General features: G+C 42.7%; 1 protein-coding gene and 1 long non-coding RNA gene across 5 annotated transcripts in view; both read right to left on the reverse strand.

The window, feature by feature from the left end:
• adar (adenosine deaminase RNA specific) overlaps positions 1 to 15,480 on the reverse strand; it is a 144,927-nt gene extending 129,447 nt beyond the window's left edge. For 2 of the 4 annotated variants that reach the window (XM_020512204.2, XM_048620448.1), the window contains exon 1: positions 14,900 to 15,102. The gene's annotated coding sequence lies outside the window, so the exon portion shown is untranslated. Of the gene's footprint in view, positions 1 to 14,701; positions 14,788 to 14,899; positions 15,103 to 15,361 lie in introns of those variants that run through there. The other 2 variants (XM_048620447.1, XM_048620449.1) reach the window with 2 other exon arrangements.
• A 529-nt stretch (positions 15,481 to 16,009) lies between these two features.
• LOC125487890 lies at positions 16,010 to 20,527 on the reverse strand. Its single transcript, XR_007266144.1, has 2 exons — positions 20,402 to 20,527; positions 16,010 to 16,570 (listed from the first exon to the last, which is right to left on the reverse strand). It is a non-coding gene; the product is annotated as an uncharacterized LOC125487890 (long non-coding RNA).
• Positions 20,528 to 21,299: the final 772 nt, after the last annotated feature.

The following is a 21,299-nucleotide window of genomic DNA, read 5'->3' on the forward strand; positions in this document are numbered from 1 at the left end:
ACTCACCTTTACTGGCTCCATCCCCGCCTCTTCGACCTGTTTGTTTCCTCTCCACCTATCCTCTCCTCTATCCATCTTCTATCCGCCTCCCACTCTCTCCCTATTTATTTCAGAACCCCCTTCCCCTCCCCCTTTTCTGATGAAGGGTCTAGGCCCGAAACGTCAGCCTTTCTGCTCCTATGATGCTGCTTGGCCTGTTGTGTTCATCCAGCCCTACAACTTGTTGTCAAGGAAGTTACAAGCTTTTATAAAAACATTGGTTTGACCTCAGCTGTAGTATTGTGTCCAGGTTTGGGCACAGCTCTTTAGGAAAGATAAGAGGCTTTAGAAAGGCCACAGAAAAGATTCACAAGAATGATTCCAGGGACTGGGGAGGGGTTAGGAGAAGTTGGGTTGTTCCCCTTCAACACATCCGAGAGGAGATTTTCATTGAGATGATCAAAATTTATAGAAGGGTCTTGACAGCTGAGAAAAAAAAGAACTGTTTCTATTGGTAGAATGGTCAAGAATCAGAGGACACAGATATAAAGATGAATGGTAAAATAATCACGGCAATAGCGGGTAAATTTTTTTAGGATGAAAATGGTTACGATCTGGAATGTTGTGAGTGAGTGTGGGGTGAGGTAGATATTCACTTGTGGCTTTCAAAAGCAGGTACAAGCACCTAACGAGAAAGAAAAAGCCTGCAGGGCTACAAAGGTTGGAAAAGCAGGACAAGTCGAATTGCTGCTGCAGAGATTCAGAATGGAGAAGACAATGCCTCCAGCTCTGCTGTAACAATTATACAAATAGCAGCTGGTTAGCATAGTTGGCTAGATGGCTAGAGTGTGATGCAGAATATCATCGACAGTAGTTCATCAAAGCCTGTCTCCACACCTTACCTATTGCTCATAGAGTGGTGCCCTTCACACTTTTACTCTCGGGGGCAGGGGGCGGGGGGAAAGAAGAGAGAGAGGATGACAGTAGGATAAGACCGTGTACAACAACAAATGACATTAAAAAGTCACCTAATTTTGCTTCTGATCCTGATTCACAAAGGCAGTTTCACTTGCAATTCAAATTCCAATTAAATGAGGCCCCTAAATGGCATGTAGAACTGTCACTGAAATTTACCTCCTGCAGTCAGTAATGCAATTGGTCCAGTTATTTCAGATCAGATCAAAGTTGTACCCACTCTGGAGGTGTTGGGTGGGCAGGGGGGTGAGTGATGGTAGTGCTGAGTAATTAATATTTGTCTTGTGCATATACAGAGCCTACCCCATCCAAAGATTTGGCAAGTTCCCACTCAAGGAGATTTGACATTTGAAAACAAAGACTGTTACTTTTTCAGAAGAGGAGGATTTGGATTAAAAGCACAACACCTACATGTTCCTTTCTAGATCAATCTTGGACAGCTTCTCTTCTTTCAGTCATATCAGGGTAAAATTCCACTCTAGACAATTCATTCCTGCACGCTGCTACTGGACAGCAATCTAAATTAACCACAGTCTCTACCAGAGAGAAAAAAGATCTTGAGCAGATATTACTCAGTAGACCATCTAGTTAACGCACAGCAACTCAACTTCATGCTTGAGATAGCAAGAACTGCAGACGCTGCAGTCAGAGATAACAAAGTGTGGAGCTGGAGGAACACAGCAGGCCAGGCAGTATCAGAGGAACAGGAAAGCTGACGTTTTGGGTCAGGATCCTTTTTCTGAAGAAGGGTCCGGACCCGAAACGTCAGCTTTCCTGCTCATCTGATGCTTCTTGGCCTGCTGTGTTCCTCCAGCTCCATACTTAGTTATCTCAACTTCATGCTTAGTGTTTTAAGCTCACTTGGATAAGGCATTGCTCACATATCACAGGTTCTCATTTAAAGCATTATAACGGACAGATCCATCATCTCCTCCGCAAAGAGTAAATCAAATGGGAAGAGGTTAGGCATTGTAGTAATTAGAACCAGGTGGATCTTGTTGATGAGATCCTTGATTGGGGTCATTAACCTGGGCCAATCAGGAAGCCCTGGCTGACCAATATAACCAGGGGAAGGGAAAAAAAAGAAAACAAAAGAACAAAAAAAAAACCAGGGGATACGGCAGGCCCTGTATAAACTGCTACTGCACACCATCCACCTCTTCTCCTTCATCCACCACCTGGACATGCCTTAGCGTGCCCATTTGCCACTGGACGGTGGGGATCCCCAGTGGCAAGCTCTCTACACAGGATTTCTCCTTCTTTCTTTTGGGGATCTGGGTTAGAGATGTTGCACGCAGCAGTCTGGGTGTCCCTGGAGAAGGAACATGTGGTGTGTATCGGCGCTCTCAATGCCTTTCAGGAGAGGTGGGCACTGCAGGGTGAGTACTACCTTATCTCCCCTTCCAATTCCAGTTTGATTTGATTCCTAACCCCCCCACCCTCACTTTCTTTCACGTAGGCCTTGACCCTAGGGGCTCTGCTTGATACTGATTCTTTGGTCACATGGGTGTTTTTCCTGGCAGTGGCATGTTAATAAAGTTATTTGCACAAAAAAAAAAGGGGATTTAGGATCTCCTCAGTTCAGAGCACCGACTCCGAACTGGCTGGCCACTGCCAATGTACTGTGCACAAGTAAATAATGGGTAACTTGGTGACGGGATACCGCCCCTGTGCTGTTATTTCAGGCATGTAGTTTTCTCAGCCCGCATGCAAGTCCATCCCCACCGACAGATTGCCTCAAAGTATCGACATTTGGCTCAACACGAGCAGGCAAAATCAGGACCTAGAAACATACCATACCTGATCCAACACTGGGAGGCTACCAAGATATTTTAAAGACACTTTATATCCTTTTCTGTCATGAGAATGAGGTGTGCAGGATATCACAGAAAATAAAGGAGGTGAATCATCTCCAAGATAATGGACTGCACGTGCCAGAGGAGCAAGCACCTCCAATCCTACTGGCATTCTTATCATCCCCAAAATTACAGGCCTCCAGATTGAACACCACTCTCTCAGCTGCCCACTAACAACATTAAAGTTTTAATTATCGCTAGAAAACAAACCCTTCAGAGAGAAGTGACAAGCACCTCCGCACATTTACTTTAAAAAAGCAATGCAGCAACCAGGCTGACTCAGACCAATATAATAGGTTTTGCTGTATCCAAATTATACTTTTAATGTCAGTATCTAGCAATGCTTGCTGCATTCCTGACATATTGCTTCCAGCAAGTAAATCTCTTCCATTAGAGAAGTTACAAGGGCATCATGGAATCAATGCAGTGAAATTATCTAAACAGTTTGCAAAGTCAAAGTCAATCAATTGCATTCATTTACTGCTTCTGATTTTGTGATGAGGGAACGTCAGACATGTTTCAAAAAATAGGCACGTAGATATAAAAACGGCAATGGTAAAGAATTTACATGTGGAGTTGTTAAGACTGTGACAAGTGAGCCAGTAAAAATTAAGAAAAGCAAAATTTCTTTGTTCACAACTGTGATTTTTGACTGAGACAGACTTGGCAAGGGCTGCACGTTGTCCCCACTATCACAGCCTGACAACAGCTGAGGCTGTACAGTTATTTTGACTACTTACCTACGTACATTGACCAATTGCACTTGATGAGCACAAGGATCGTCTGATCAAAATCTACGAGTAATCAATTTACACACTCCTCCATCACCTTGTCTAATTTTCACTCCTCTTCAGAAAATACATAACAATACAGCACAGATTTAGTCACCAGCATCTCTCTAATACCGCCACCACTCACATCATGTTGCAATTCAGACAACAAACACTGACAAACTATTTGATTGCAGGGTCAATCTGGCCCTCAGTGACCAACACTGTGTACTTTTCTAGTGGGTGCATCTAGAAAGGAGAGAGGTTGGGAGGAAAGAACAGAAAACGTCATGGACAAGACAAAGTCCCCATTCATCTCAAGCACCAGCAGGTGCACTTTACCAGGAGGTCACTGAACTGACAGCAGGAATTTGGAGGTTTATTTTAAATTTTCTCTAAGCCCTAACATTAATTGCAATGTCCAAGGTGCCCTTTGCTGTAATTACATAACTTTCCAATTATAACAGAAGTTTGGGACATTTGGGTCTGTACATTTCAGTTCCAGAAGATGGAAACATAGGAACAGGAGTAGCCCACTGAGCCTCCCCCACCACCAAATAAGACCATGCCTTTTACCCATCCATTTCCCGTAACCCTGTACACACTGCGCTCAGAAATCTATCAAATTCTACCTGAAACATACCTCAGAATGAGCTTCCACAGCTCTCTGTGGTGGAGAATTCTGAAGGCTCACAAGCTTCCAAGTAACAAAATAAAATGGATATTTTTAACTGTTAAGTAGTCAGGAGGGGTATCTCGAGATCGAAACAATTGTTGGTAATTTTGGTAAATTCTTTATTTCCATTAGTGATATTACTTGCCTCATACTTGATCGTTAGCACTTCTTCCACTGCCATCATGAAGAACGGGCCAGGCAATCTTTTTAGGTCTGTGCCAATGCCACTTTGAGTTGGGGGGGCTATGAGAGAAGGAGGCACGGAGTGGGTGGGGAAAATGTAAACTTCCCCTCTCAGGGAAAAGTAATGACCTGAATGAACTGCATTTATACAGTTTCATTGACGCAAAAGATTTGCCAAGTACAAACATTAGGCAATTCTGAGGAAGGGGCACTCGACCCAAAATGTTAACTGATTCCTCTCCACAGATGCTACCAGACCTGCTGAGCATTTCCAGCAATCTCTATTTTTGTTAGAAACATTGGGCATATAGATTTTGAAACAGAGACTTGCAGGTGTATTTAATATATCTGAAATATATGTGCACTTTATAGCTGCTTCACACAAAGATCCCACAAACAGTGAGACAAATGTCATGTGCAGTTTTTTTTGGGTGGTGTTTAAGGACACTGAGCAACCCTCTGTTTTTGAGGGTCAAAACCCACCTTGGGTCACTAGGAACAGCAGGCTCAGGTTGGAATGCTATAACACAGGAAAGCTTAACCCACCACTCTGCAGCAAGTTCTAGCTCAAATCACCGCACTGCCTGAACATTCATAAACAGGCACCTCTTCCGATTCTGACACTTGACGTCAATACTGCCATTCCAAGGTCAAAGACTGTAGCTGGGACATGCGATGCAGAGGCAGAACTCTGCTCTGTGCTTTATTAACCATATACTCAAACCAAACATTTCAATCCCAGCTAAAACTTCAGCTTTTCCAGTCAGGCAGCCAATGCGGCCATTAGGTATACTCCGAGGGCAGCCACTGCAAGGGGCTTGATGCAGAATAAAGTTCCTTCTACACTGTCCCTATCAAGCAGATAAAAAGTAATCTATTGACTTAAGGTAGAGGTTTCCTTTTTGGATGGTGAGAGTTTCAACTAAGTGCTTGATTTTTCTTTAAGATTTTAAATTTTAATTTTTTAAAAAATCTTTTGCATGCTTAAGATTAAAATCTGCAGGTAAGGAAGGGTTTTTTTTAAATATAAAGGTGCGTTTACGAACTTCTTTTTAGGCTTAATGTCACTGAGGGCACTTAAAGAGACACAGTGTGATGGTTAGTAGATTTACAGAGGTGGTTACACAGTAGGATCAGGTCAGATAAATAGGGCACTGTCAGGAAAGGCAAGAAGCTAGTTCAAAAATCTTCTGTGGCTATTCATTTCTCAAACAGATATTCCATCTTAAAGGGGACAGTCTCTCAGAGGAAAACATAAGTGGCAGTCAGATCTTGGGTACCAAGAATGAATCTTATGTTCAGCAGGGTTTGTCAAGATTTAAAAGAAGAATTGTTAAAGGGGACTTTCCTGTCAGGGGCACAGACAGGAGATTCTGAAGCCATGAGCAAGAATCCCGGATATTATGCTGCCTTCCTGGTGCCAGGATTAAGGATGTCTCAAAGCGGTTGAAGCATATTGTCAAAGGGAACAGCAAGAAGCCAGAAGAAGTTGCTGTACACGTTGGTAGAAACGATATAGTTAGGGAAAGGGTTCCGGCTTTCCAGAGCAAATATAACAGGTTAGAAAGAAGGCTAAAAAGAAGAAGAACCTCAAAAGTAGCAATCTCTGTTTCACTCCCAGTGATACATTCTACTGAGTAGGAATAAAAAGACAGGGCAGATAAATTAATGGCTGAAGAGATTGTACATTGCACTAAGATTCAGATTTTTGTATCATTGGGATCTCTTCTGAGATAGAAAAGACCTGTTCAAAAAGGATGGGGTTCACCTTAAATTTGAAAGGGACAAACATTCTTGTAGGAGATTTGCTAGTACTGTTTCGGGAGACTTTAAACTCATAGAGATGGGGTGGTGGGGGGGTCCTAAATGGCAGTAAAAATTGAATGATACAAGGATGGTTCTAAATCAGAAAAATTTGCTCAGAAAAGGCATACAACAGAAAGTCAGGGAATGAGGTATCTCTGAAGATTTAAACTGCCCACATTTCATGCAAGGGGTCTTACAGGTAAAGTTGATGAAGTCAGGGCATGCACAGGAATATGTGACTGGGACATTAAAGCTATTATAGAAACTTCGCTGAGGGAAGGACAGGACTGGCAGCTCAGTGTTGTGTGTTTTAGATGTTATGGGAGGGATAGAAAGAGAGGTGAGAGGAGGGAAGAGTGGCAATTTTGATTAAGGAAAACACTACTACTGTAATTAGCAAGGATATTTCTGAGGGATCTTCAAGTGAAACTATATGGGTAATTAGAAACAAGAAAGGATGATCACCTTGATGGGATTGTACTACAGGCCTCCCAAAAGTCAGAGGGAAATTGAGGAGCAAATATGTACAGAGCTCTCAGATATGTGTATAACAGGGTTGTAATCATAGGGGATTTCAATTTTTGAAACTTGACTGGGACTGCCATAGTGTTAAAGGCTTAGATGGTGAGGAGTTGTTAAATGGGTTTGAGAAAATTTTCTTTATCAATATGTAAATTTAACTATCAGAGAAGGAGCAAAACTTGACCTTCTCGTGGGAAATAAGGCAGGGTAAGTGACTGAAGTGTTAGTAGTCACAGGTAAAGGGACAACTGAAAGTAAGAGAGGAGAAAGTTTTAAGAAGGACATGACGGGCAATTTTTTTTTTGTTTACAGAGTGGTTCAGTCTGGAATGAACTCCCAGAGGAAGTGGTGGATGCAGGTACAGTTACAACATTTAAAAGATATTTGGTTAAGTACATGAACTGGAAAGGATTGGAGGGATATGGGCCAAATGCAAGCAAGTGGGACTAGTTTAATTTGGAAATATGGTCAGTGTGGACTAGTTGGACCAAAAGGTCTGTTTCCATGCTGTTTCCAATCTACGACTCTATTCTCTCATGGAATGTGGACAGCATGGCCAGGTATCTCTTTTTGTCTCTGAAGATAGGGGTGAACCACGTTCTTCAACAGCAGCAATTCATACAAGAGAGAGAGTGATAGGAAGAGAGCTCCAAGATTTTGAACCTGCAATGAAAGAACATGATATAAACCCAGTATAGGCTGAAGTGCAAATTGGAGGGAAACCTGCAGGTAACAGTGCTGCTCCAATGCAACTGCTACCCTGTCTTTCTTGGTGGTTGAGGTCATGGTTTTGGAAGGTGCTGTCAAAGGAGACTGGGTGAGTTGCTGTAATGCACCTAATGGATGGCACACACTGCTACAATTGGTCCTCAGTGATGAGAGGAATGAACACTGATGTGATGGATATGTTGCCATTCATGTGGGACACTTTGTCTTGGGTGGTGTCAAGCACCTTGTGTTGTTTGAAGTTGCACCCAGGCAAGTGGGGAGAATTCCATCACTCTCCTGACTTGTAGCTTGTAGATAGTGGACAGACTTTCACGAATCAGGTGATGAATTTCTTACTGCAGATCCTGAACTTCATACCTGGTCTTGCAGCCAAAGTATTAACAAGTCAGTTTCTGTTGAATGGTAACCCCACAATGTTGGTTACGGGGTTTAACTAATGGTAATGTCATATCATGGGGAGAGTGTATATTCTCTTTTGTTGGAAGATGGTCATTGCTTGCTACTTGTATGGCATGAATGTTACTTGCTGCATATCCCAAACCCAAAACTTGTTCAGGTCTTGCTGCACATATTGTATCTGAGAAGTTGCAAATGGTGCTGGAGATTATGCAATAACCAGCAAACGTCCCTACCCCTGGCTTCATGATGGAAGGAAGGTCATTGATAAAATGGCTGAAAATAGTAGGGTCTATGACACTACACTGAGGTACTCCTGTAATGTCCTGGGAATGGGATGACTGACCTCCAACAAATTCATTTGTGCCACGACTGACTCCAACTAGTGGAAAGCTTTGCCTATCAATTCCCATTGACTCCAGTTCTGTTAGGGCTCCTTTACCTCATACTCACTCAGATGCTGCCTTGATGTCAAAGGGCAGTAACTCTCACTTCACTTTTGGAGTTAAGCTGTTTTGTCCATGTGTGATCTCAGTCTACAATGAGGTCAGTAGCCATAGTGGAATCCAAACTGAGAGCCCGTGAACAGATTATGTTCTGTAAGTGCAGGATTAGTAGCACTGTCAAGGACACCTTCCATCACTTTGCTGATGACCCAGAGTACAGTAATGGTAATTCACCAGTTTGGATTTGCCCTGCTTTCCAGTACAGGACACACCTGGGCAATTTTCCACATTGTCAGGTAGATGCCAGTGTTGTAGTTATGCTGGAACAACATGTCTAGAGGTGTAGCTGAGCTAGAACAGCTTGTTTAGGAGGTGCGGCTAGTTCTAAATTATGTCTGCATTACTACTGCTGCTAGAATGTTGTGAGGACCACAGCCTATGCAGTACGCAGCGCCTCCAATTGTTTCTTGATGTCACATGGTATGAATTGATTTGCCTGAAGGCCAGCCTCAATGATGTTGGTGACCTCCAGAGGAGGCAGAGATAGATTATGTACTTGCCACTTGCAGCTCAAAATGACTGCTAATACTTCAGTGTCATCTTTTGTACTAATGTGCTGGCTCTCCCATCATTGAGGGTAGGGAAATTTCCAGAGCGCTCTCCTCCACATATTGGTTGTTTAATTCTATCCACCACCACTGATGACTAGATGTGACATTGCCAGTGTTTGACTGGAGTGGACAAAGTCATAAGTCACACAACACCAAGTTAGAATCCAACATGTTTATTTGAAATCACAAGCTTTTGGAGTGCTGCTCACTCCCTGATGAAACAGCAGCGCTCCAAAAGCTTGTGATTTCAAATAAACCTTTTGGACTAGAATCTGGTGTCATTTGACTTCTGACCAAGACGTGGCAGGATTGCAGAGTGGAGATCTGATCCATTGGTTGTGCCATCACTTAGTCATCGTTATATACCTATCACATGCTGTAAAGCTTTCGCTACATTGCACTATCCAAAACACCCCAGGGCAGGTACAACACAAGAGCTAAATAAAGAGTAAAGCTTCCTCTACTCCTTTAAGCTGAAAGTAAAGCCTCCCATTCACTGTCTTCCATCAAACATTCCCAGCACAGGGACAGCACATGATTAGATACACAGCAAAATAGATCCTCAACATGAAACTGTTTCTCTTTCCACAGACATACAGAGTAATTTCAGCATTTCCTGTCCGTCTCCAGGTTACAAATGGGTTCCATTCCACAGTATGTTCTTAAGTCAATTTGTGCGCAAATCGGAACACAATACAGTACCGTATAAAATATCCATTTGTAATTACGAATATGCATTTGCAGGTCAGATCCTTAAAATTAATAGTAATATAGGATCTTGTTTGTAAATATCAGCATTCCTCATTCAGATGTTCATAAATCGGGACCCAGCTATTTATTTCAGGGTTCTGTTATCTGCTGCATTTTGCTCTTGTTACATCAGCTAAGTTGAGATTAGTTGTGGAAAGAGAACAAGAAAGAAAAAAAAAAATTCTGAATACAATAGCTTAACTGACGTTTCTCAGTCCTGTTTCTGGATCCGTGCTGTCCTACAAATAACCAATTTGCCAATAAAACCACAATTGCACATTTTGAATTCATAGTACTTGAAGTGCTTTGAGAGGGTGTGTAGTTAGATGAGGAGGAATTGTACAAATGCAAACTTTTGATGTTTCACTTGACAGCTTTTTGCGTCTCTCCCTTTACCTCATGATGTCACCAGGGTCAAAAACAGACACAGGGCACACAACAGGATCACAGCCAAGTGATTATGTGCAGAGGCTAACCATTGGAGAGGGAGAAATGTTGGATGTACTGTCACACTAGCCCCTAATCCTTCTAGTATGCAATGACACTGCACATAATCACTGGCCTGCACATCACCACAGGATAGTGAACAGAAAACAGGAGCCTTGGTCCATGTCTCCCCGCTGTACTCTGTTGGGATGGGAGGTCATCAAATGCTACCCTAGCTGTCGCTCCAGCTCAGGCCCCTTCACACAAACCAAACATATGTCCTTGAATAGTTCTCAACAAGACACCAATTGGCTTATAATCTACACAGAAACATGGACAGCCACGCAGCACATAATTTTACCTAATTATGTAACCCCTGATTTGCTAACTCCTACTTTAAAAAACACAGGAGTTTTATAAACTAACCACTAGATCACTAAAACCAAACCCATTGATGCCATTCAGATCAAGGATTCTTCTGCCGCCACATGGACTGGCTGACAATCAATCTGACTCAAAACATTTTCTGACCAAACAAATGATAAACACTTTGCCAGCATCATCCACAGCCCAAATATAATCAAAATAAAAATCTACTACAAGAAGTAGTTTCAAAAAAAAATTGCGAGTCTCAAAAATAAATGCAAAAAACTTAGCACATTTTTTTCCGAAGTAGCAAGTATAGCTTCTAGTGCATATGATTGCCCAGAACAGCAAATACTAATGCATGTGATTTATGGAAATACACAACACTGGTGAGGTACTGCAATACCTGTGATTCATAATTGAAAACATTCAAAATTAGCTCTAGCATTTAAATGCATAAAGAGAAAACTGCTGTTGGTGTTGAGACACCCAGAATTGCAGTCATATAAATCTAGTTAGAATTAAAAGAAACAAGCAAATACATACACAATTGAGAGTCCTGGAGGTACAAGTATTAAAATCAGAATATATTCACAGCAGAAGAATACACCCACAGTTTAATTCTTTTACATTAATTATAAAATGAAATAAAGGGCACAAGGGAACTATTATAAAGAATTTAAGTGGTTCAAAATAATAAAGAATTTCTTATCATTTAGTAAAACTAACAACACGTTTCCTACAAGACCCAGAATTACAAACTACACTTTCTTTACTAACCAGTCACAAAGACATAGCACTTAGGAGCAAGAGTAACATCTGCTCCACCACTCAGTGGCTGAGCTGGCTGTGCTCACTACATCACTTCTGTCTATTTTGATTAGGAACCCAAAGAAAAGTTAACTTTGTTTCTCACTCTATAGGTGCTGCCAGACCTGCTGAGTTTCTCCAGCATTTTCTCGTTTCATGTCAGCCAACTAGTTGAGGCTGGTTCCTCTCTAGAATGGAATTTACAAGCAGTCACCCAACTCTAAAACTTCCATAGAATGGAAATTACCTTCAGAAGCAAGATGCTGAAGCCTTATAAAAGGACTATGTGGAGTACATCTACTTGGCAGAATAATATTGCATCACCACAGCGCCAGAATAACATCAGTGCCACAGGTAATAATAGAGCTGTAACAGCTCCACCTTTGTAGCATAATATCCTGAACACAACTCTGTTCCATTTTAGCAGAAACATTATGTTCCACAACAGCAGCAGTATATATTCTGCCGCAACAGTTCTACCTCAGCTGTGGATAATACACCCCTGCAGGAAAAGATACCATGCTGTAACACCAGTCTAACACATGAGTACATCACACCACAAGCAGTGGATAATACTGCTCTTCAACTCGACTGCTTCGTTAGTGGAGAAACACGACTCCTTTAAGTGTCCACCTCATCAGCAAAACAATACCACTCCATAAAGTGTCCAAGCAGCAGCAGAATAGCACTGATGTCCAGATGTCCACCTTTGCAGCATAATGCTGTCCCTACATCCACCTGAGCAGTAGAATAACACTGTTCCTTAATGCATCCATCGCAGCAGTAGAATAGATATTTGTTAATTCGTTCATGGGACATGGGCATCGTTGGCTGGATCAGCACTTATTGTCCATCCCGAACTACTCCTTGACTGGGTGGTGGTGAGCTGCCTTCTTGAACCACTGCTTCTTAATATGTCCATCTGAGCAGAATAAAATCACTCAATATGTTCACTTCAGCAGAATTATAGAGGCCTTTTATCTGTGCAGGTCTGCAGAATATTATTCCTTAGCTCCTCCACCTGAACAGCAAATTCTACTCCATAACACGTCCACCTGGGCAGCAGATCTGTACCACATGTTAACGTGTCGCAACTCAGTGATATAATAAGGGGCGCCAATTTAAGGCTTTAGACTGTGATGAGGAGGAATTTCTTCTGAGGGTTGCGAGTCTTTGGAACTCCTTGCCACAGAGAGCTGTGGGGAAGAGTCCTTGTGTATATTTATGGCTAAGAGAGATAGATTCTTGATAATGGAATCAAGTGTTATGGGGAAAGGGTAGGGAAGTGAGGAGTGTTGAAACAGGTTTGAGGGGCTGGATGGCATACTCCTGTTTCTTTTTCTTATGGTATTATGATAATGTTCCTTAATTCATCCTCCTTAGCAACAGAATAATACCACTCTTGAACCTGTCCACATCAGCAGCACAATTGCTCAACATCTTCAGCTTAGCAGCAAAACAATGCATCAGGGCTTTGGCTAGTTACCCAATAGGACCATTAGTGATCAGCAACTCTTGAGTTTTTTTTGGGGGGTTGTGAAGAAGCATCCTACCAGTGTGCAAAATGAAAAACACAACTCATAGCAGCCACAATCACCCAATGGTTTGCTTTGCAAAATGTCTTCATGAAGAAATTAACCAATCCCCAAGAAGAAGCCATCTTTTTTCACCTTTTGAGACGATGATGATGAGCTACCTTCTTGAGCTGCTGCAGTACGTGCTTCAGGTGGACTCACAATGCCATTAGGGAAGGAATTCCAGAATTTTGACTCTGTGACACTGAAGCAATGCCAATATATTTCCAAGTCAAGGCAGTGAGAGGCTTGGAGGGAAACTTGCAAGAGTTGGTATTCCCACGCATCTGCTGCCTTTATCATTTTAGATGCAAGTGGTCATGCATTTGGAAGGTGCTGTCTAAAGATCTTTGGTGAAGTTCTGCAGTGCATCTTGCAGATGGTACACAGTGCTTCTACTCAGCATCAGCAGTGCAAGGATTGAAGGTGGATATGGTACACAATGCCACTACTGAACATCAGTGGTGGAGGAAGTGGATGTGGCGCGAATCAAGCAGGTTGCTTTGTCCTGGATGATATTGAGCTTGACTGTTGTTGGGGCTACATCCATCCAGGCAAGTGGGGAGTATTCCATTACACTCCTGACTTGTGCCTTGTAGATGGTGAACAGGCTTTGGGGAGTCAGGAGATGAGTTAGCTGCTGCAATATTCCTCACCTCTGACCTTGCCAACTCTGATTAGTGCAACAGAAGGCAGTGACAAAAAGAAGGCTTGAATATGTTATAAGCAAACACAGATTGCTGGAGAAACACAATAGGTCTGGAAGTAGGGGCGGCATGGTGGCTCAGTGGTTAGCACTGCTGCCTCACAACGCCAGGGAACTGGGTTTGATTCCACCCTCGGGCGAGTGTGTGCATGGAGTGTGCGTATGGAGTGTGCACATTCTCCCCACGTCTGCGTGGGTTTCCTCCCACAGTCGAAAGATGTGCAGATTAGGGTCGATTGGCCATGGGACATGCAGACTAGAGAAATGCAGAGTTACAGGGATTGGGCGGGGGGAGGTCTGGGTGGGATGCTGTTTGGGGGCGGTCGTTGTGAACTTGATGGGCTGAATAGCCTACTTTCACACTGTACGGGATTCTAAGAGTATCTGTGAAAAGTGACCCAGTGTTTTCGCTCTCCAGCAATTTCTGTTTTTCTTTCGTTTCAGATCTCCAGCATCCGCAATCCTGTTATATTTTACTCGAGTATGTTATGTTTACAGTGAGAAAAAGAAATTATACTCCCGAAGCGCCATGTGGACGGACACGTGAAAGATAAAGCATTTACAAAAAAAAATACCGGCTCCAAAACACGAGGCCTAACCACGACGCGGCCGGCTCCAACGCTGCCATTTCCTTACCCCTGCCCACCCCCACCTCACGAATACACACAATGTGTCCCCCTCCCACCAAAATATCTCACAATGTGCCCTAGCTCCCACCCGGCACCTACTGACCCTCCCGGGGACCACCCCTTCAAGATCACACAATGTACCTGTACGCCCCCCCCCTCCCGGCACCTATTGACCCTCACTACCGGGAATCCCCCCACAATATCAATGTACCCCCCCTCTCGGCATCTATTGACCCTCATTACCAGGGATCTCCTCCCCCCACAAATATCAATGTAGCCCACACCCCCCAAAAGAAAAATCAATGTACCCCGCACCTCTTGACCCTGACTCCCGGGGAACACCCCCCCCTCCCCCCTTCTGTTTCGCTCGCGCCGGGCGACCCCGCGTCCTAGTGACGGTTGGCCTCGCGGGCGGGCGGGCTGACGGCTCCTGAAGGATGAAGCCTCCGTCTCCTCAGGTAAGGCCACCGGTTTGAAACGCGCCTCCTCACCTCCAGTCAACCGGCTTTCACACCGAAGCGGCGACCTCCATCGCGTGCGAGGTGGGGTGTTCGGCGGCGCGGTGACCGACTAACTGACTTGTGTGTCAGTGTGAATGAGAGAGACACACACACACACACACACACACACAGTGACCGGCTAGGCCCCGGCTTTTTCCCTCCTCCTCTTCCCGCCCTCAAGTTCCTTACCTACACTCCGCATCGTCGAGGTGGAGCCTCCATTCTGCTCCCGTTTCCTGTTCGTTTATTTCCCCCACCCTCAAACGTACAGATTCAAATGTTCGGACATAAGCTTAAATAAAAAGACTTTCTCCCTCCCAAATCTCTCGGGTACACACCACCTTCTCCTATTGTGTTCTGCCTTCAAATGACAACAACCTCCCCTCCCCCCACTTTCCTTCCTTCTACCCTCCCCGCCTCCGCCGCTCGCTCCTCCCCGCCCCCACCCTCCATAACCGCCGGATGGCGAACCGGAAATTGCATCATGTACCCGTCCGCGTTGAAACTCTTGAAAGGGGTGCAGCGGCCATCTTTGATCAAGGCAAGGCTGGTCCATACATTGCATCGGTGTCGGGCAAGGGAAGACGCGAAGCGGTATTCACCAATCTCTCTCTCCTCCGCCCCCCAAAAAAGACAGAAGTTAAGACTAACCTTATAACCGAGTTAGAAGTGTCCAGACTTTAATTTACTGAGCCGAAGATGGCTATTGGGGCCCTGTCTCTACTTTATCTTGCCGCCGACCCCCTCCCGTAACCGTCCAAACTATTTCCGGGGTGGGAGGGGAAGGCGGGGGGGCAACTATCCAATGCCCTCTGCAATACCACGCTCGAACCTGCCTCGACCACGCTTAAAAGGAAGCGTATTCCAGGCCACACATTCACTTGGGAAATTTCTTCCTCGCCTTGCTTTTGCGAAAGCAAGTACACTAATCCTCAGTCTGTTGCAAATAGGGAACAGGTTTTCCCTATCCAGACCTCATGATTTTCAGAACTATCAAATGTCCTCCGAACTGTCTTTTTCAAGGGAAAAAAAGTTCAATTTTACCTCGAATAGTATTTCGTACTTCCTCGTATGCACCATTATAAACCTTTTCCAATGCATTCACATCGTTCCTATCATCTGATGCCCACGGCTGTATGCAGTACTCCAATTGAGGTCTAGGCAACAATTAAGCTAGTTCATAACCTCCCGCCATATGCTCTGTCCCTACTTAATTATGCACTATTCTAGTCTTCATAATAGCTCTCCTCTCCTTCACGTCTTGCTACTTTTAGCAATTTATGTATATGTATACTTAAGTCTCTGTTCATTTGCTCTAATACCCTTTTTGTACTCGTGTACTTTAAGCATCATCTCACTTCTGTATTGAGGATCATGTGCCACCCATTCATCTGGGGTGTCAACATCCTATTGAAGATCTTTAGAGCTTTGTTGCCCCTTGCATAAACAGTTTATAATTAGAAAAATAACAATCCTAGTACTGACTCCATTACAAGCCTTCCTGCTGCCTAAAGACATTAACAGTAATCAGGTAATAGTTACTGATACAAGAGCAGTGAGGGATAGTAAAGAGTTATTTATTGAATCACAAGATCAGTAAATTAAATAGTTCTAATTTATGTAACTTTATAAACTGCATCTTTTCAAAACAAAGTGTACAGTGATTAAGATACAGTTTAACAGATTGATGGAAAAACAGATAGGGTGAACAAAATTCCAGACCACAAGGAAGTTTCAACCCTTATTTGTTTTGCAATGATGAGATGCTGTTGTCTAAAGTGATGGTTGTCCATTGATCATGTGAACTTGGGTCTTTTCTTGTACAAAATCCAAGACAATTTGGAAGTCATGACTTTTACCCTAGATAGGATGAGGGATGGGGCAAGAGAGAGAAAGGGAGAGTGATGTTATATTTGCAGGCTCTTTCCTGAGTTGCTGTTGGCCCCTACAGATCTTTTGCTAGGCAGAATTTCCTTAAATATTTTGTGCTGTTCAGTCTATAAATTTTCCTTTTATTGCTTCCAAAAAAGGGAACAATTGTATCTCAGCTCAACAAAATGCCACCCTTTTGCAACTTGAAAAACAGCTTTCCTGGTATTTCAGCCACAGCAGTCCAACTTTCATTTCAGTTTATACACAAGACAGTAGTAGTGAGCTATTCAGACTGATGGGTCTGCTCTACCATTCAGTGAAGTAGCTAAAGAGATAGTGGATTCATTGGTACAGGGCCTTGGTGAGGCTGCACCTAGAATGTTGTATTTACTTTTGGTCTCCTTTTGAGAAAGGATGGTCTTGCTCAAGGGAGTTCAGCAAAGGTGAATGTACTATAGTGAAGCCAGCAGATGACAAAAATTGATGAGAAGTGATGAGTGAGATTCTGAAGAGGAATAGAGACACATTATACAAAGTGAGCAAAAAAAAAATAAACTTGACAGAAGGAATAGCATTTGTGAAAATGTCAAATTGTGCACTTAGACAGGAAAGGAGGAGCTGAATACTTGTTAAATGGAGAAACACTTCTGAAAGCTTCAGAAAGATTGGTTGGGGGGGGTGGTGCTGTGTGCATGAGTCACAAAAACCTAGCATCCAGTGGGTGATAGGGAAGGCAAGTGGAATGTTGGTCTTTATTGCAGAGAGGAATGGAGTAATAAACTAGAGTGGTTTTGCTAAAACTACGCAAGGCACAAGTCAGACCATAGCTCAAATACCGAACAGTTTTGGGTCCTTTATCCAAGGAAAGATATGCTAGCATTGGAGACAATCCAGAGAAGATTCACTAGGATGATACCAGGTATGGAAGGACTTTATGAAGAGAGGTTAAGTAGTTTGGACTTGTACTATTTGGAATATAGAAGAATGACAGGTGACTTTATTGAAGCATTAAAAGATTTAGGAGATTTAACAGGGTAAATGCAGAAAGGTAGTTTCCCTTTTAGGGGAGTCTAGGAACAGAACATGTAATCAGAGTGAAGGGTTGCACATTTAAAGAGATGAATGAGGAGTGAACTTACCAAATGGCTTAATGGCGAGACAGTGGCTGTGGAGGGTTGTTTCAGACTGGAGGTCTGTGAACAGCCATGTGCCACAGGGATCAGTGCTGGGTCTGCTTGTCATTTATACAAATGATTTTAGATGAGAATACAGAAGGTATGGTTAGTGAAGAATGTTATTTAAGATTACAGCAATCTTAAAGTGACTCAATGGGCTGAGGAGCAACAGATGAGTTTAACTTTGACAAATGCAAGCTATTGTATTTTGGTAAAACAAAACAAGAATGGGACTTTTACAGTTAATGGATAGTCAAAACTGAAGATGCTGGAGTCATAACTTTTTCTGAAGGGTCTGACCCAAAATGTCAGCTTTCTTGCTCCACTGATGCTGCTTGGCCTGCTGTGTTCCTCCAGCTCCATGCTTATCTTTAAGAGTTAATGGTCAGTCTGCAGGAGTATTATAGAACAGAGACCCCTAGGGGTTGAGGTACATAATTCTTTGACATTTGCATCATATAGACAGGGTGGATAAGGCAGTGTTTAGCATGCTTGCCTTCATTGTTCAGACTATTGAGTATAGGAATGGGACATCATGTTGAGCCTGTACAGGATGTTGGTGAGGCCTCTTTTGGAGTACTGTGTCCAGTACAGCTTGCCCTGTTATCAAGGTGGCAAGGGTTCAGAAAATATTTAGTCAGGATGTCGCTGCAATGGAAGGTTTGCATTATAGGGAGACTGGAACATTTTTTCACTGGAGCATGGAAGGTGGAGGGGTGACCTTAGATGTTTAAGATCAGGAGGTGTCTAGATAAGGTGAATGGCTGGTATTTTTTCCTAGGGTGGGGGGGGGCACATTTTTAGTGAGAAGACATTTTAAAAAGGGACACGGAGTTTTATTTTTAAAAGCAGTGGTTCACATGTGGATTGAACCTGGAGGAAATGGTCAATACAGATACAACATTTAAAAACATTGAAATTACATGAATAGGAAAGCTTTTAAGAGCCATGGGCCCAGCAGGTGGGACTAGTTTAGTTTGGAATTATGGTCACCACAGAATGGTTGGCTCAAAGGGTCTGTTTCTATGCTGTATATCTGTCTTCCGAGGGTAATGAATCTGGAATTCAGAATTCTTTATTGCAGACAGCTATAAAGGCTGGTTTGATAAGTACATTCAAGGCTGAGACTTAAAAATCAGTAAGAGAGTCACAATGGAATCAGCGCAAGGGTGCATGCCCAGGAAAGTAGAGTATTGTTATTCAGTCAGTCATTACTTTGGTCTAGGCCAAAAACATCAGCCTTTCTGCTCCTCGGCCTGTGTTCATCCAGCTCTACATCTTCTCATTTCATTCAAGTCTCAGTTATTCAATGGCCTGAATGACCTATTCCTATAATGATAGGATGAAATACATCTAGACCCTTCATGAAAGGGCCTAAGTCTTAAGGGTTCCTCATGAAAGAATGGATTCATTAGTGTTAGTTTGCCAAAATACCCCTTGATGCAGGGAAAGGTTTCACAAGGAGAGTAGGAAATATAATCTGGTCAATTCAAGGAGGGAGGCAGAATACAGGAACTATAGACCATTTGATTTGTGGTGTCATGGGAATGTGATAGACCTGATCATTAGATTATAACTGCATACTTAAATTGGAAAGTGTCAGAATGGTCCTGTCAAAGCCCAAGCATATTTAACCAATTTATTCAAAGGAGCAACACTGTAGATAAAGGGGAGCTTTACATGTACTATACATTGCATTCTAGACAACTTTTGAAGAAACAAACATCAAAAAGTTATCACAGTAACTAAAGGTTTATGTACTATAGGGGGTAAAGTATTAGAATGGACAGAATTGTCAGACAAAGTGTACACAAATAGATCAGTGTCTGATTGGCAGAATGTGATGAGTGGAGTCAATAACTTGGAGGGAATGAGGGCACAGTAGCTAAATTCATAGACAATAAGTAGGATAACATACAGGCAAAAATCTGGAAGGGGAGTACAAGAGTAGAGATGTGAAGTTGTTCACTCTAGCAGTAAGACTAGATAATACAACTGTAGAATTCCAACATGCAGACAGATTTAGGTGTGCTGGAGCATGAGTCACCAGTCATGTAGGTCATGTATAGCACAATCAAGGCAGTTATTGGGATACTAATCTGTTAGGAGAATGGAACATAAAAAGGATGTATATCTGAAATCCATATATTGCATAGTTTTGATCTCATTTAAAGAGAGAGATGGAGATTCATCCACCAGCATTTCAGAGTTTTGCTAGATTTATGCCTACAGTGAGCAAGTGGCCTTAAAATTAGTTCCAGCCAAACTAAGACATCACCTTGAGGGTGACAATTTTGGAATACCACCTCAGGAGGTAGTGGAATTGAATGTTAGATCAGTACAGAACAGTTGTTAGACAGGGGAATGTAAGGGTTCAAAACAAGTGGAAACTTGGAATTCAAAGCAAGTCAGCCATGATCTTACTAAATGGATGAACACACAAGGAGTGAAAATGACTGACTTGTTTTTATTTACTACATTTATAGAACCATAAAAACCCCTACAAATAGTGAGCTGAAGTTGTTTTTTTAAAAAAAAACCCACAATCCACAGACAAAAGTTAAGAGAAAGAACAGTAATCTAACACTTCTACAGTTACACAGAAGGACTTAATAAGATCCAAATAAAAAGCAGAAATCCTCACCATCAACACATTCATCCCTTCCAGAACCAACTCCCTCCTGAATCTCCAGTCCAAAAAAGCCACTATCACAGCACACCAATAACTACCTGCAAAGAAACCAACTTCCACTAATAGGCCTGCTGACATTCTATATTTATGTAACAAGGTCATGACTTTGTCAGCTAAGATGATGGCTCAAAAGCCCAATCACCTGCCTACCACTTTATAAGCTTCCAGTCAAAGTTCTCAGGCCATTATTGCACTGCAATTTAACAATCTGTGTATTGCAACTAGCCAATTGGATGGCAATCCCAATGCTATCAAGGCAAGAAACACATGCTACAAAAGTGAGAATGATCCAACGCAGAAGCAGGCCGCTAACCCACTGTTTGTGCCTGAGTAATCCAATTAATTCCACTCCTCTGCTCTTTCCCTGTATTTTTTCCTTTCAAATATTTATCCAGTTTTCTTTTAAATGTTACTATTGAATTTGATTCCAACAATGTATTTCTGAAAGTATCTATCAAATGGTATTGCCCTTCGTGCCAGCGTTGATAGGAAGAAATCTGAGGCTACCATGTGCTGTTTGATCACATGAACGTTCACCAGGTTCTAAACTAGGGCAAAAGTATTTTCCATTCTGCCTCTTTCATTTGTTCTCAGGAGATGAGCAAAGCTCCATTCATTGCTCATCCCTAGTTGCCCATGGAGAAAGTGATGAGGGAGCCTCACTGCAGTCCATATAGTGGTGCTGATCCAATGCAGTTAGGTAGGGGGGGAAGTTCTGGGATTGCCGATGAAGCAACCACCCACATATGTCCAAGTTAAGGTGGTCTGAGACTTAGTGATAGTGTTACTACGACATTTCTGCTCACCCTTTGAATGGTTGAGGTCACATTTAAAGAAGGCTTGTGAGGGC

The sequence above is a fragment of the Rhincodon typus genome, chromosome 46, assembly GCF_021869965.1.
Source record: "Rhincodon typus isolate 14 chromosome 46, sRhiTyp1.1, whole genome shotgun sequence".
NCBI lineage: Eukaryota > Metazoa > Chordata > Chondrichthyes > Orectolobiformes > Rhincodontidae > Rhincodon > Rhincodon typus.